Here is a 16,656-nt window from a genome sequence, read left to right on the forward strand (position 1 = left end):
TTCACAAACTCCACTCAAAATGCATTTAAATATTTCTGTTTTACAGTCATAAGCTTCACTATGTTATATAAATGGTTTACACAGCTACGTTACTGTAATACATTTTAGAATTACTACATTTAACAATTTTGGAAAAAAAGTTGCATCTAGAGTAAAATTACGTAGCACGAAGGCGTGATACCATAGCAAATAAGATTGCTAATAATGGCACAGTGGAATTTTGAACAGAAACAACGTGACCACCAAGCACATCCTTTCTAATTTGCCAGAATTCTAAGAGATTTTGTAAGTGGCAAGTGATATACATGAAAGAGAAATAATTTCAGTACTGACTCAAAAAGATTACGTATTACACTTCAAAATTATATTTGTTCTACACATTTTTCTTTCAACCTGTGAAAGAATGGAGTCTGCCAGGCAGTTCCTATCCAGGCCATTTCTGTCATCCACTGCACTGCTGGCCAGCTAAAGTTGGCATAGGTGCAGAAGGGAGAAAGGGCTATCCTCAGATGACCCAAACCATGCTTAACCCTTCCTGGAAGGAGCGTAAAATGATTGGGGTAAGTCAGAAGACATAAGTTTTGAGTTATCCCAACCAGTTCCTGTGCTTAGAGATATAATTTAGGGATGGTTTTTGTCAGAGTTATGTTGATGATTGAACTAGATGATCTGAAAGGTCCCTTCCAACCTCAGCGATTCTATGATTCTATACATTGAAGGAATTAGATTAATCCTCAATTGGGTCATAGCACTGGGAATGCCTGAAAAGGAACTTCTCTGTAGGGAACCAGAGGTGGATGTCGTGGATGGATCTCGAATGCTTCGTTACGGGGGCAGATATCTTCAGATCTAACACAATAAACTCTTTGACCCATTATGGCTCTACAGGGATCCAAAGATGCTGTTTTTTCCTCTGTCACAGGAAATGAGGAGGTGACTTGTAAATGTACATGATTATTATTTTGTGCATGTTAAAGCATGATTAGATGCAAGTCATCTTTGATGCTACATCCTAGTGAATAATTTTGGAGCCCTATTTTGATGCCTCTCTTGATTGCATTCCGCTAGTCACCAAAACCACACATGGTGTGTGTTACAAATAAAAAATATGTGCTCATAAAAACAAAATCAGTAAACACAAAGAGAGTGAAAGATTAAGTCAAAGCAGGAAAAAGCTGTGTCAGCCTTTTGTTGGACTCAATAGTTTGCTTAGTGCTGACAATCACCTTTTCTGTAGCAACACATCATCTGAAAAAATACACTCTATTGTATCCCATGGGAAGCCTGGCATAGAGGGAGAAAAAAAGCTTACTGCTCAATGAAGCATGAATAGAGCCCCCTATATTGTCTTAACAGTTAAAGAAAATGTTGCGGGCTTTTTTTGCTGGTTTTTTTTTTAGTGGTTTGTTGGTTTTTGGTGGTTTCTTTTTTACACTGAGTGTTGAAAGAAAATTAGAAAATAAAGGAGTTACATGAAAAGAATTACCATGACCTTCAAAAAAGAAAAGTCCACTTTCTCTGTTATTAGCCAGCACAGTTCCATTATTCAAATAAGAAGCTGATCTAGATGTCTTAGATAATGAGGGTTGATCAGGTATTTGCAAGCTTACGAAGGTGAAATATGAATAAATACTGAAGTAAAAGACACCATTTATTTATTAATACTACTTTACACTTCTTACCTATGCAAATCTAATTAATAAAGTCTCATTGACTCTATTAGTAACAGTGTGCCATATCTATGTATTCAACAATAAAATTACCATTGCACAGAACTTATTTAAAGGTAGCAGGGCAGCAAAAGATGGCAAGTAGAGATCGACCCCTATTAAAGAGATTAATAAAGCCTTTAATAATCATGAGCAGCAAGGGCAAAAGGCTAGGAATAATGCGTAGATATGCAAAATCTCCTCATCTGGTCAACTTGGGGTCCCACAAAATACGAATGACTGCTTTAGCACGAATCTTTGCAAACAGAGTTATTGTAAATGTATGGTGGACTAGCATTACAGCATGCACTCCTACAGAAATTCTGGCTACTGCAAAGGCTACAAGAAACAAGAAGCAGTGTCGAAAAACCTTCTGGACAAGATATTGTTGATTTCCTCACAATATAGAGAAAAAGACCATTTAAAAATGCCATCGTCTTCCTCTAGGCCCAGACCGTAACCTCTCGGAGATGCGGAGTGTTAGCCAAAGACCAGCAGTGATATATACCTAAGATCTCATCATAAGGCAATATTGGGAATAGACACAGGACTCTTGTCTCCCGATCATATATGAACAAACAGCTTTCCTGCATGCAAGTTTAAAAAAATTTCAAAGCCATTTACTCTTAAAACAATATGACTGCTTTTTTCCTGGGGTTTGTTGTTGCTGTTGTATTGTTGGTGGTGGTTTGTTTGTTTGCTTTTTAATTTATGTTTTACTTGCCAGAAGACTAGAAAATAGGAACTTGTTTTTCAAGGAATGTAGGAAAAGTACATTGATAAAAGATATTAAACTATGCAGTTCCTCTTTACCATCTGTAACAAATAAAAAAAAAATACTTCCACTTTTTTAATTGCATTTTTACCTACAATACTGTTGAAACAGTAAATAATGAAAAACAGCAACAGTTGGATACATATAGCATGTTTTATACTCAGGATATCCCAAAGTATTTTATGGCGCTATTAATTAGTAATCACTCCATTAATAGTATCGAAAATCGTTATATATCCCACATACTAGCCATTATCTCCTCTGTAGTACTCAAAGGGCCTTGAACAACACAGCTTGTGTTATTCAAGAAGAGTTCCGAGAGCCAACACATGGAACTTGCCCTGGGACTCTTCAAAGGCGTGCCAAAGGACCTTTAACCTAAGCCAAGCCAGCTCTACAAAATGGGATCCTCACTGAACTATTCAGAAGGAGAACATTTCTTGGCACTAATGGACAGAAATTATGAAGTTTTTATTCCAGAGAGACCTGCAGTAGAGAGGGACAAATCATTAAACCTATCTTGGGCACAGAGTAGATGCTGCAAAGCGGACATACATATCTCTTCATAGACGTTTCTAATTCAGAGAAGATACCTCAAGCTCGTACAATGTGACTGAGAGCACTGCCTTATGGAGTTATATGATTCAACAGTGCAAATGAAAAGGCTGACACTGAGCAAACATTCCTTCCCATCTTTCTGAGGACTGCAAAAGTATGCTGAAGAAGTTTCACAGCTTCGAGGAAGGTTTATTTCCACATTGAGGATAATTCTGGTTGGCCAAAATTTTGAGAAAGATTTGCCCCAACCTATTCTTAAATTGAACATCCCAAATCTCTAGAAAGCATTAAAGCTAGATTTTATTAGAATATAAATTAGTAGCACTAATTTAAGATGAAATTCAAAGTGAGAGTAGAAATTAAAAGGGATTGTGGAGAAGTCTCTCCTCCATCTGTTGCATACTGCTGCTGTCTATCTCGCTCTCCTTCCTCCCTCCATCTATTTCAGCCTATACCGGAGGAGAGACTTCCCCGACACGTATTCAGCAGCTCTCGGGGAAAATATCACCTCCCTCTCCTCCAGAAGGCTTCACTTTCTACTGACTGCAGTGGGCACAAGAGCTGTCCTTCCCACTGCCAAGCTCCATCCTCAACATAACCCTAAAACATCATCTATGCCAAGTGCACATAAACAAACTAAGCAGTTACACAGTGCATCACACCATATTTTCTCAATTCATAGTGCCATTCAGCCTGGACAGCTTATCCTGGAAATAAATACAAAATTTAAAGAAAAATTTAGTTGTAAGAGTGCGACCTGTTCTGAGTAGTTAAATGTACAAACAGCCAAATGTATAATAGCTAAATTTAGAAATAGGTAATTAAAGCACATTGAGCATATCCTGTTGATATATATTGTTGTGTATATTTACAATCAGGAATTTAGAGAAGCCTGAGATGTTACTCCATGTATTTTTGTTTCTACTTTAAACCTTTAAAAAGCCACCATAAGTATTTTTACCCTTTACATAAACACATGAGACTTTTCCTAAGCGCTTCTGTTTATAAAGACACACACACAACAGATTGCTTCAATTAGGAAAGAAATTTGGATCACATACAGAAACTAAAAAGTCTCACTGCATTTATATTGTAGCATAGGATAACAATGAAAGCACAAAGATAACAAATGCTAAACATAATCATCAAACTGCCATATGAGCAACACCTGATAAAAGCAATCTTATAATTTTCATATGGCTGAGAGACAGAAACAAGATTTTAAAACTGTTTTCAAAATCTGGTGAACTCTGAAAATAAGATAAACAAATTCAAACAACACTTACATAAGAGGTAGCAATCAAAATATTATCATTGGCCATTAATATCCAGAAATTAAATATACAAACTTATAGAATTATTTCAGTGAATTACAGAAGAAAATGCTTGATTCTCTAGAAGTACCATTGATACACTCTGTGGTTCATTTTGGTGACTCTTTCATTTTTCTATAAGAATTAAAAAAATCTAGAATATTAATTCCATCCTTTTTCAAAACGTAGCTCCTCAATCTAAACTTAATTCTCAACACATTTTAAATTCACAAAGTGTCGATTAGCTATAACGATTTTCCAAAGAGTCTGGGTAGTTAACTATCTATCTTGAGCACTGCATAGACTCTTCTCTTAACTATCGAGAAAATGTTAATGACATTACAGAATGGGTGTTGCATTCCTTTATTTTTAAAAAAGCTAACTGAAAAAGAATTTTCCTGAAACACACTATTTTTTTTTAACAACTGCTTGCTCTTCTACATACCCTCGATCTTTTGGAAATACGCAGAAGACAGTTTCGTCTCAGTTTTGGATCGTTTCAGTAAAATCTTAATATCCAGCATTTCAGTTCTTTTATGCCATCAATATCCTCCCTGTTTACATTTTCTCACTTAATATGTTTGAATTTTTTTAAAAAAAACCCCTGATGTTCAGGGTTTCCCTACACGAATGGGCAAGGGAAAGAGACAGAACCACTATCACATGACAACAGCAATAATCCCTTCCCACTTTGTGCTGTACAAATGACTGTAAAACGCCTAGTGTGTTCTTGGCTCAAATATGCAGCCCAGACCTTCACCTCAAATCTGATATAAGACGCAGGTGACTCAAGTGGCAGCCAGACAGAATTTCAACAGCCACACACTAGAGTATGATCTATAAACTCCATGAACTGTTATGTCTAAAGTTTCACAGCAGAAGTTCTTGAGGACACAGAAATCTACACAAACTCAGAGCCCACAGCTCAGATCTTAATTCCCCGCCACACAGAATATTTGGAATCCACAAGCTGGGTATATTTTTGAGCCAAAGTTTCTCCAGGAGTCAGCCCAGTGCAGCCTAAGCACTGCTACTATAGAGTTCAGCACAAACATCAGCTGCCAGGTCACTGCGGCGCAGCCTCCTCTTCAGAGCTCTCCGCAGGAGAATACGTTGTAGGCTGCCTTCTTTTGCTTAGTATTAAACCCGTCTCCTCCTATCTTTGCCTCGCAGGGTGCGTGCCCCATCACCTCAGTGTAGGCAAGGGAGAAGTGGCAGAAGGGTTCACATCAGCAGGGAAAAAAGATTGAATTTGCACATAAAGAGAAAGAGACCCGAGGAAGCCAAATGACCCAGGCACTCAGCAGGGAGAGGGGAGTCCTACAGTCTAATTTTCTTTTCCCAGGCATGTTGCTTCATTCTGTATTAAAAATCATTGAATAAAGTAGAAAAAGAACGTTGGGAGATAAGACCACAACACCATCTTGACATCATCAACGGTCAAACATAACAAGGACTTATGGTTATTGAGTCTTTTCACATTTCTATTTTGATTTTTTCAAAACCCTTGACTGCTTTCACAGTCAAAAGGAGTCATTAAAATCAATTCAAAAACATCAGTAATGAGCGCATGTGAGAACACAACAATAATTAGGCAAAGAAAGCCATTTAATTAAAGGAGGAAAATAAATTTCGAAGCAATTGTTTAATCCTAGAATTGTGAACAGTTTTCAAGAAACTGTTCTCTTTCTTTAGTGAAGGCCTGTGACTTTTAATATGGCTAATATGGCTTAATATGGAAGTTTTATACCCATATCCAACAAGGACCAGACCTATTCCCATACTCAAGCTTTTGTATTAAAAGAAAGCTTTGTGTTTTCTAAAACGCCAGAACGTTCCCAACAGAACAAAGGTCAGAGAGAAGTCTTGATTTGGAATTCTACTTCAGTATTTCTGAGTGCCACTACAAGTCTCTAGGAATATATAATTACATTGGTTATTATTTTAAATATATATTTTTTTAAAAATTGGATATGTTTAGTATAAGTTAGGGATAAGGTTATATACAAAGAGGTATGTTAAAGAGGACTATTAAGACTGTAAAATGAACCACTGCAATCCAGGGTGCCTGTGAATTATTTTTGGGTGAGTGCTCACTTAATGGGCAGCTATTCGACACTTTGTTCTCTGCTCAGTACTCAGTGTTGGGCCCATGCCTCATTGACTACGTACTACACAAACCCTTTTCTAAAGACAGAATTAATTTCTAATGTGGCTTTTTATAGTATTCATCACTATCATTTTCTAAGTTCTTCAGAAAAGTTAATGAATTTGTTACAACATTACTGTGAGATGAGCAGGCATTATTAGTCCCATTTTATAGGACAGGAAATGAAACGGAGACCAGGGACAAAAACATCCATTAATCATGAGTAGCCAATCTGAAATACCTAGAGTTTGATTTTTCATAAAATTTTGAATTATATAACACTACATATGATCATTCTTATTTTGCAGTTCCTTCCATCAGTCATTGCAATTCTTTCCAATTTTACAACAAAACAGGAAAGGAACATACATTCATCTTTCCATTATATTATCACTGATTCATCCCTTACAAATTCATTCAGTACATCGTAGCGGGAAAGTTCCTTGGGAAGCAGTATGTAGCCATGTTATTAAAAGTGGTACAATCATGTCCTAATTAAGAGGCAAATCAAAAATTATTGTTCCAGCAACCTTAACTCTCCCACTTTCCTGGCACCCATTGCCTAAATAGCATATTTCAATAATGGGCTTTTATCAAGCAATTTTAAGAATCCGGCTGGAATAAATTCTAGAGAACCACTTTGCTTTTGAACCAGCTTCTCCCTTTCCCCAAATCTTTCCAGTAGAGCATCCCAGTTCACTACATGTCTCAGCCAAGAGGGAAGAGTGAACCTGAGTTCCCAGAAAGGGAGCGAGAACGTACATAACTGGACACATTCATGGGTTCCTGACTTTAGTCACTGGCCATTTTCCCATGGCTTCTGTCACATAGTTTCTTAATACACATTTCTACAATTGAACAGCATGGCAAAAGATTTTCATACATACACAGAATTTCTGAGAAATAGGTCTAGCATTTTGGCTCCAAAAGTTAAAGTACAGCAAAATTCTAAACCAAAAGTACTGCAATATGTCAGCCAGCCATCCGAACAGAGCACGCATCCAGACCCACTCACAACAGAGTCTCATTCCCAACTACAACCTAATTATCACATTTTATAAATGGTAGGTGAGGATCACATAATCTTTACCTGATCAATGACTAAAGGGTTTTTTCCTCTTTTTTTTTTTTTGATAACTAATGACGATAATAAAATTATGCTGAAAACTAGGGTAATGGACATCAGAAGATGTCAGCATATGCTTACTCAAAGGGAACCCTTATGGACAACTTGAAATTATGATGGATGGAAAAATCACTAAATCTGAAGGAAGAGATGGTAGACTATTAAGTCTTAGTACTATTAGAGTAGTTTAGAGTAGTATTAAGTACTAAGACTTAGTACTATTAAGAGTACTAGCCATGAAACAGAAAATTAAAATGTTTAATAGCAAAGGATGGGTAACAAAAAGATGGAAAGCTTCTTAATTCACTGAATAAACGGCTGGCCTTCTGTACAAGCATGTACGTATTAATAAAAACTTTTAAGACTATAGTTAAGAAGCCATATTTCACTTACACTAAAAGACAAGCAGACAATTATGTGCCTGATTTGGTACATTTTCATCAGAATTCTGTATTACTGAACTACAATAACTAGTTTTTTGAATAGAAACCTCATAAAATAGTGCTGTTCTAATTTTTACTTCTTGAAACCACTTCAAGTTGTAAGAACCTCCCTCACGATCGCAACATCAGACCCATCACAGTCAGTCTTCCCACATTTTTCTATTTAGGGAACTCTCTATTCATGCTGATCCTAAAATTCATACTTTCACCTCTTCATTGCACAGGCAGTTTGTCCCTCTCCTGCTCTTTCTAGCAATTGTTCTCTATTTCCAGCAAGAATTTGTTGAGAACAGTCCTATTCATATTTCTCTCTATCAGCAAAAATGTTGCTTTTGAAACCAAGTTCCATTATCAAATGCTACAAATCATATTCATTTGTGACCCAAATAAATTCCACTTGTATTACATCGAAGTTAGGGGGTTACCACCAGACCTATTTTCAGTCAGGATAATTATTTTGAACTTTCAGAGCAGCTGCCTGATTCATTCCTCTCTCATCTGTATCTTTCAGTCATCCGCTGCCTCATTTCATTGTTATATTGAAATATGTTGGTGTCCGACATTACTTGTCCATTGTGACAAAACAAGAAGTCATTTACTGTGAAGTCTTTACTATAAACTAGCAAAACTTGCATTTTTGCTAAAAGTAATGAGAGCAGAATGAGCATCAAAATACTCCAGCACTTACTATTTATATGCCTTTTTCCATATAAAGAAAAGAGCATGTGAGAATGAATTTCACAGAAGTTCAAAGTTTTCAAAAAACATACAGCAATAACAATTCATTGTTTCTTTTACTGTACTTAGGAAAAAAAATGTAATAGGCTAAAAAGTCATAGGGATTAGTGTTATAATCACCAGACCAGATAACTAAATTTTATTTTAAACCAAAATCTTTTCTCTTATGAAATTTTCAGCTGTTCTTTGGAAAGGTCTAATAAATTGTTCAGCTTGGAGAAGAGAAGGTTCTGGGGAGACCTTATAGTGGTGTTCCTGTATCTGAAGGGGGCTTACAAGAAAGCTGGAGAGGGACTTTTTACAAGGGCATGTAGTGATAGGGAGAGGTCTCTTCCAACCCCTACCATTCTGTGATTCTGTGTGTGATGAGGGGTAATGGTTTCAAACGAACGGGGCAGATTTCGCTTAGATATCAGGAAGAAATTTTTCACTCTGAGGGTGGTGAGACACTGGCCCAGGTTGCCCAGGGAAGTTGTGGAGGTCCCATCCTTGGAGGCGTACAAGACCAGGTTGGATGGGGTCTTGAGCAGCCTGGTCTGGTGGGAGGTGTCCCTGCCCAGGGCAGGGGGTTGGAACGTGATGATCTTTAAGGTCCCTTCCAACCTAAACCATTCTGTGATTCTATGACAGTAAGGACTGCTTAGGAAATTAACTTTTGTTTTATCACAATGGACAGCTTTTGTAATATTTTGAAGTGTCAGAAAAGTGGGAGAAAAGTACAAACAAAACCAAGAAAAAATTCAATTCAAAAATTCAAATTTATCTCTCGATGAAATTTTCTTCATAATGATTTAGATGCATCACCGGCTTTACAACACCTGCATTAATATTACAGCTCTAACATGCAACATCATTTTGCAATATACTAGCATCAATACTCACAAACCTGATTCTAATCTTTTTCTTTAGTTACGTAGTTTATACACACTGAAGAGATCTCTGACCTGCTTGTTCTGACAACTGAAATGGCACGTCTAAGAAACAACAACATTAAATTAATGTTTGAGTTCATGTGTTATTGCCCAAGAGAGATGTTTCTTGTCATATAGTTAATCTTGCTCTTACAATGTTCACTTCATTGTGTAATCCCTACTAGTAAGGTACTTTGTTTCCTTTTAGAAATAAATAAATTTATTTCTATTTCTAAAATGGATCAACGCCCATAATATGGACACGGCAAAAGCATAAATACTATTTTTAAAATCGTTTATGCTTTTGTACATATATATGCTCAAGTTTTCACATGAATTGCAAATATTCAGAAGTTATTCACACAGTAACTTCTATGTGGATTATTAGCAGATTTTTTTTTTCCTAGTTCTCAAATAATTCAACACACATCTCAGCAATTAAAGAGGCAAACTCTGGTTGATCAGGCCTTACAAGGAGAAAGAACACACACGTCATAAATTGGCTATAAATATACACAGATAAGTAGGTGCTCCTGTAATATCTCAACATTTTCAAAATTCTCTTCCTTCCTTTTTCTCATTATTTAGTTGAACTTTGCTTAAGAAACGTTAGATCTACAGTCCAAATGTCAGATCTTACCCCATGTTGCTCAACACCACGTGATTGGTATAAAATACACAATGTATATTGAAGTTGAGATGTTTCAACTTTGCTGATATTCTTTGTCGTTTCTCAAACAATTTTAACATGTTAGTTCTGAGAAGTAAAATCTCTTAGAGCATATAAATCCAGAACGCTTTCAGCAAAACTGCACTTCATACTGGACAGAAATGATACACGGCATGTATCTCTTATACCTCAATGTGCAGTCTCATCTATTTTAATTGCCTGAATTACAACTGGTATTTGTATCATAAAAAATATGATATGCTAAATTACCATACTTGTCTACAACAGACAGCAGAACACTTCTGCATTACAACTTTGAAAAGAAGATGTAACACAAGCACCTTGTCATTTAAAATACCATCAGGCATATTTGCAGTAAAATCTGCTGATTTAAATAATAACATTTTCACTGCTTTTTGCTCATGCTAAGAACTGAGTACCAATTCAGAAAAAAAACCACATTGATGTTGTTATATTGAAGTTATAAACATTTACAAATGAGATTACGTAGCTGTAATATTGCCTAATCCAGCCTACGTAGCCTTTACAACAGCTAGGAAGAAATACCTCAACCCTTAGCAGAGAGTAAAGTACAGCATGACAAACTTGAGAAAAAATAAACCCAGATTCTATTCCCCACTTCCTACAAACTCAGCTTGTAAGGCTGGCAGTTAAGCACATAAAATAATAAACCGTTTGTTAAAACTAAGCAAATAGAAATAACAGAAGAAGGAAAAATGAAGCCCAGAAGGCTGATTTTCTCAACCCCAACACAGTCACCCACTCTTCAGAGGAGATTTATTCTTTGCCTGAGAGAGGGAACGTTGGCCACTGCGGCAGGGCTCACTGACTCCTTTCTGAAAGTGACTTGGAAAACTCAATTTCCACCTCAAACAGCTGCGAGACATTAGAAGAAACATTCTCTTTTCCTAGCCCTACTTTTTCTATAAACCAAGAACTAGATACAGCTGTGCTTTCATTAATTCATGACTTCTTTTTGGCCATGGAAAGAAAGTATTTGTAACTGAAGTGCACAAATGGAATAAACCTCTTCCTCTTTTATTGTTTGTTTTTTATTTTGTTGATTAGCTTAATATAGAACAATTGACAGATACCACTACTTTTTGATAGGTATCAGGCACTAACTTTTTGACACAGCTTTTCTAGGATCTGAATTGTCATGTGAAAAAGGAACAGCAAACTGTAGTGAATACCAACAGTCTGTTTGTGCTTGGTATTTAAAAAACATCGATCGTTCACATCATTGACCATATATTGTGGTAGGCAATCCTTGCCAACGAACATGTAGTAAGTGACGTATTTGCATGATGTAGTTGTACATTGTCTTCCCCAGACTCATTTAATTTTTCTCCTTCCACCATTTAGTCTACTGTTTATTCTAATAATGACCTCTCTTCATCTTCTCTTTTGTTCACCATTCTTAGTGCCATAAAAGGCTCTAACACTTTACAATCTGTCTAGCCATATTTTCACAAACCCATACGGAAATGGCATCTATTTCTACTCAACAAGAGTAGAACTCTAAAATTCTCACTTCATTGACAAGAAAAATGTGAGCTTTTTGCCCTTTTATGATGTTTCTGCCCATATTTTGCATAGCTTGCTATTTTTCCAAATTTATTCTGATGACCATGGCATTTCCTGCTGTGGGGTAACACAATAAAGCATATTTATTTACCTATAACAAAAAGACAAATCAAACATATATATATATATATATATAAAACTTCTCTACCAATGTATCTCCATACTCCCAACAAATAAATTTTTCAACTTTCCCTGAATGTCTTGTTTGCTATTGTTATCTATTTTGCAAATGTATACTGCTGCTTTTTGACCTCACACAGATTGCTCTTCCATTTCATGTCAGCCTTACCCTTTATATCAAATGACTAGAAAATTACTCTTTGCTGTTGATGGGTTATATTTCTGGAACACGTTTTAAAACAATAGTCACAATTCAAGCTAAGGAAAAGTGACAATAAATTAATATCAAGGACTCATAGGCTACTTTACAATACGCTGAAATTGAGCTTAGGTAGCCAGTCAGAAAGTTGAACTTGACAATGTCCACATTTAACCTAATATAAGATTTCTTAAAGTTTATATAATCCAGGGTTTTGTCTCATCTTGAGATAGAAGTGACCCTCAATTTATTTATTGTTGATCCTACGGAGCCCCTCACTCAAATACTCTGCAAGGACTTCACAACACTAATTCTAAAGCTAAAAACGTTACTGAACGCTCTCTCAACTTTTACAAATGTGTGTGCTCTGACTAGGTGGTTGAGGACCCAAGACGCCTGAATAGTGTACCTTACGAAAACTAGACAGTTGCGTTAGGTGTTCAGCCTGTAATAACGGAAGAGGCTGAACTATACTCAAGTGCTTCCTATTCACCAGTGGAGAAGAGTACCCCAGCAGACATGAAATAACGCACTAGTTTGTCCAAGAACTCCCAAAGGAATCAACACAAATTCTCCCCCAACCCATAAGCCCCTTACTTATTGAAGTGGGGTTTTTTTCTATTTCAATCGGTTCAAGATTTCACTACAGATCTTTCCTTGAAGTCCCACTGATCAAGAATTCTCTCTTTTCCCTGGGAAGTCAGCACAGGAAGCAATGCAACTGTAAAACCACCACAAAGGTTTTCCCTTCGCTGTCAGAAGGTAAAGTAAAGGGACACTGATGGATCCTTTCCTATTCCGTTTGCTTCTTACAACTCCGCTCTTGGGTAGCTCTAAGGCCTCCCAGGTGTTTGAGGAGCGACAGCTCCCGTCCTTGTGGACAAGTTAGGGAAACAAACACACAGTACATTGTATATACAGCACAAGGATTCAAAACGTATTCATCCCTATAAACCCCATCTCAATATACAGACAAAATAAAATATTGTAGATATGTAGATATTTGCATCAGTTTCCTTCTCATTTAAAAAAAAAACAGTTCGCAGATGGGCTAGGGTCCCCTGCAAAGCAGTGTTTCTTTGGAATGAGTTCTCCAAGCCATCGAGTCTCTCTCACTCTTGCCTCATCAAGCTTTACAAAATTTGTAGTTCTATAAATAATCATAATTTATACTGTTTTAAATTTTATACTAACATGTATTTTACCGAAATACTACATATTATGTTTGCAAGATAATATAATATAAAAACATAAAAATAATTATGGGGCCTGTGGAACAGTCTATCAGGTGATGAAGGCCTCTAATTCAGACTTTTATTTGCATACATTATAATGAATGTTTATCTATTATTTTCTTCTCCTTAGCAGTTAGAAAGCTAGTTTGCTTCCTAAAGCTAGTTTGCTAGGTAACGGCCACCTTCTTTTGACTTAGGGTAGTATTTCTAAATGAACAGTCACTAAAATGACTTTGTCTACTGGTCTACTTTGGCAGAAGTTATTAAATAATATCTGTAAGGGGATGCCAGTCAGTAAATTCACTCATACATCATTGAAAGCTATCAGAGAAATCCTCATTTAAAAAATGAAGTTGTTTTTTTATAAAAACGAAGAAAAGAAAATCCCCAATATTGAAAAAAAAAAAAAAAAAAAAAAGACATACATGGAAAGATTCTCCAACTCACAGTAAAGCCTGAAAATGATTGGCAGCAAAACTGTTTCTCTAGCCTGCCCATAAAAGCTGCAAGCCAACCTAGCATTTGGCAAATGAGTACACAGAGCCTGGGGTGAGATCATAATACTTTATTAGGAGCTTCAGATTCTTGGTGTGGTTATTGTTTTAATTCTCTGGAAGGTGACAGTTGGTTCATGTGGTTATTTTAGCTCAGGGCAAAGACTCCATTTGTCTGTTGCCCTTATATGTTCTGAGTTGGTAGGTTTGTTGGGACCAATCTCTTCTCAAACCATCCTTGAATTGTCTGATTTAAACTATAATCTGTTCCACTAGACTCTTTAAACACTAAGATTTCTTTCTAAATAGAATTTATTTGCATAAACCCATATATTCAAAAGACAATGTGAGTCATTATTGTTACCGTATTTATAAATAATAAAAATGTTTCAGTCTGTATCAAAGTCAATCAGTGTTAGACATAATTGGTGGAACTCATTATTTTAAGTCAAGCATGACAGTTTTACAATTACAATATGTATTTAGTTTAAATTAATGCTGTCCCAAAAGGAAACATGAATTCTACAAATCAGTAGCGAAGCATCTAACTGCTGGTACACATCTCACAACTCAACTAAAACAAACACCTTTTCAATAACTAAAATTTATTGTTTATGCCCTTTAAGTTTCAACGTAATTTTTAAGTATCCGGAAAATCTCTGCTAACAGTTTTATTAAAAGTGCTACTTGCTATTTATCTTCTAAAATATTCTCCTTGGAATGTTCTTGAGTTTAATTTTTCTCGAAGTATAGCAAGTCTGCCACCTAGTGCTTTATGGCCACCTTTAGTACAAATTTTAGTTGATAATTATTTTTTTATAATTTTTTAATAAAAGATGTCATGGTCTAAGTCCCTGAATGCATATACACGCATGTTTGCCTAGACACACTCAGAGTGCTTAAAAATCACATTGTACCTTCTTGCTGTCAGGTTGCATTATGTGTTTCAACAGCTATTAGACTATATTTGCATTTCTTGACTAGCGTGCAACCCTCTTATAACTGCGCCCTTCTGTCACGAGATGTGAAAATCTCTCAGTGATTGTAAAAGGGAAAACTTGTAATTTATTTTATGAAAAAGAAAATAAATGGGAAAAAAAACACCAATCGTGTCAGTATAGTATGAGAAACATGAGGGAAGCCAACTTGTCTTTGGCCCAGTGCAGCTCTACGTACAGTCTGTTATATGGTGGGGGGTGCCGTCGCCACGGGGTACCCCCAGCACTGAAGAAAGGCCCACCTTGGAAGGGGCTCTGAGCTAAATGCTGCTGAGATCACCCGCTTGGGCTCCCGGGGCAGCAACTCTTCAGTAGCGGCACCCCACATGGAAGACGAAAGCTGGGGAATGATGAGGAAAAGGAAGCACAAACAGATTCCATTCACAAAAAAATTTCCAAGCAGGAGGGCTGGAGCAGCCCGAGAAGTGATTTATGGTAGATCCCAGTGTGCTGTGCCCCTCAAAAACCGAGAGCAACCGCAGCCAAGTTTCACTGCAAATCCTCCACCCATCTGCCCCCAGAACAGCTCCTTTCACAGAGGTTACTTATGTGACTCTTCCGTGAAGATGACAACCTAAGTTTCTGCCCCTTCATTTTGCCAGATTCTTGCAAGGCAGCTAGACCACAAGAGAAAATTTGGCATGCTATTTACAGAGATTTCTTTCAACAATTTTAATTCCCCTTTTTATGAAATTATAACATTTGTAATATAATAACATTCAAATAAAAAGGAAAGACCAGGCAGGATGAATTATCAGACCAGATTAAGTCTAAACTGTACTTTAACAACATAAATAAGGATGTATTATGTGACCCTTCTGCTCTGAGACAGTATTGAGACAATGTTTCTAAAGAGTCATTAGAGGTACTATGTTGTTATAAATTCTCTGCTTTTAATAATCTGTCCTCTATAAAACCATCTTTCTAGATACTACTATTGCAAACAAAAAAAAAGTCAGAAAGAAAAAACAGAAAGTAACACCTCTAAAGGAATAACAAGGCCTTTAGTCCAAAGTCCGGATATCAAAAAATAATTACGATTGCTTAATTTTTATCAAGTGAGATGAATTTTAAGTTAATGGTATATAAGAAATGAGGGTTTGTTTTTGTTTCAGGCACTAAATAAACAATATTATTTAAAAGTTTTAAATTATAGTAAAAATTTCCTGTAAGAAATGGTAAGGACTATAGGTGAGGACGAGCACTTTCCTTTACTCTGCCTTTTCTGAAGTCCTGGTGTGTCAGCAGCAATGGGGTTAATGCAGCCCCAGGACTGGGCTAAAATCCTTACGAGGTTCTACAGCCAGAAGCAAAATTTCCTTCTTCCTCTCCGGCTCCCTGCACAGATACCAGACATTATCTTGAGAGTTTTCACTGAATGTATATCGTATGCTTCCTCACCAATTGTGGAGCTGCTGACATACTGAGAGAGCTGCTCATTGCTATCCTTTCTGTACGTATACCAAGGAAACAAGCAATAGAGTTATGAGCTATAATGATTTTATAGCTCAGAGTTTACAATGGCATAAACCAATTATTGAAGTCACTCCCCAAAAAGTTGTTGCAAAATTCGTAGTAGCTCACTTACAATCACATATTTTTTCCTTCAG

The 16,656-nt window shown here is 36.5% G+C and overlaps 1 protein-coding gene across 6 annotated transcripts in view; it reads right to left on the reverse strand.

Annotated features, from left to right (window-relative positions):
- Nucleotides 1-16,656, reverse strand: part of ATRNL1 (attractin like 1) — a 527,881-nt gene that overhangs the window by 307,014 nt on the left and 204,211 nt on the right. The gene's annotated exons all lie outside the window — the stretch shown is intronic.

Source organism: Chroicocephalus ridibundus, chromosome 6 (genome assembly GCF_963924245.1).
Source record: "Chroicocephalus ridibundus chromosome 6, bChrRid1.1, whole genome shotgun sequence".
In the NCBI taxonomy this organism is placed as follows: Eukaryota; Metazoa; Chordata; class Aves; order Charadriiformes; family Laridae; genus Chroicocephalus; species Chroicocephalus ridibundus.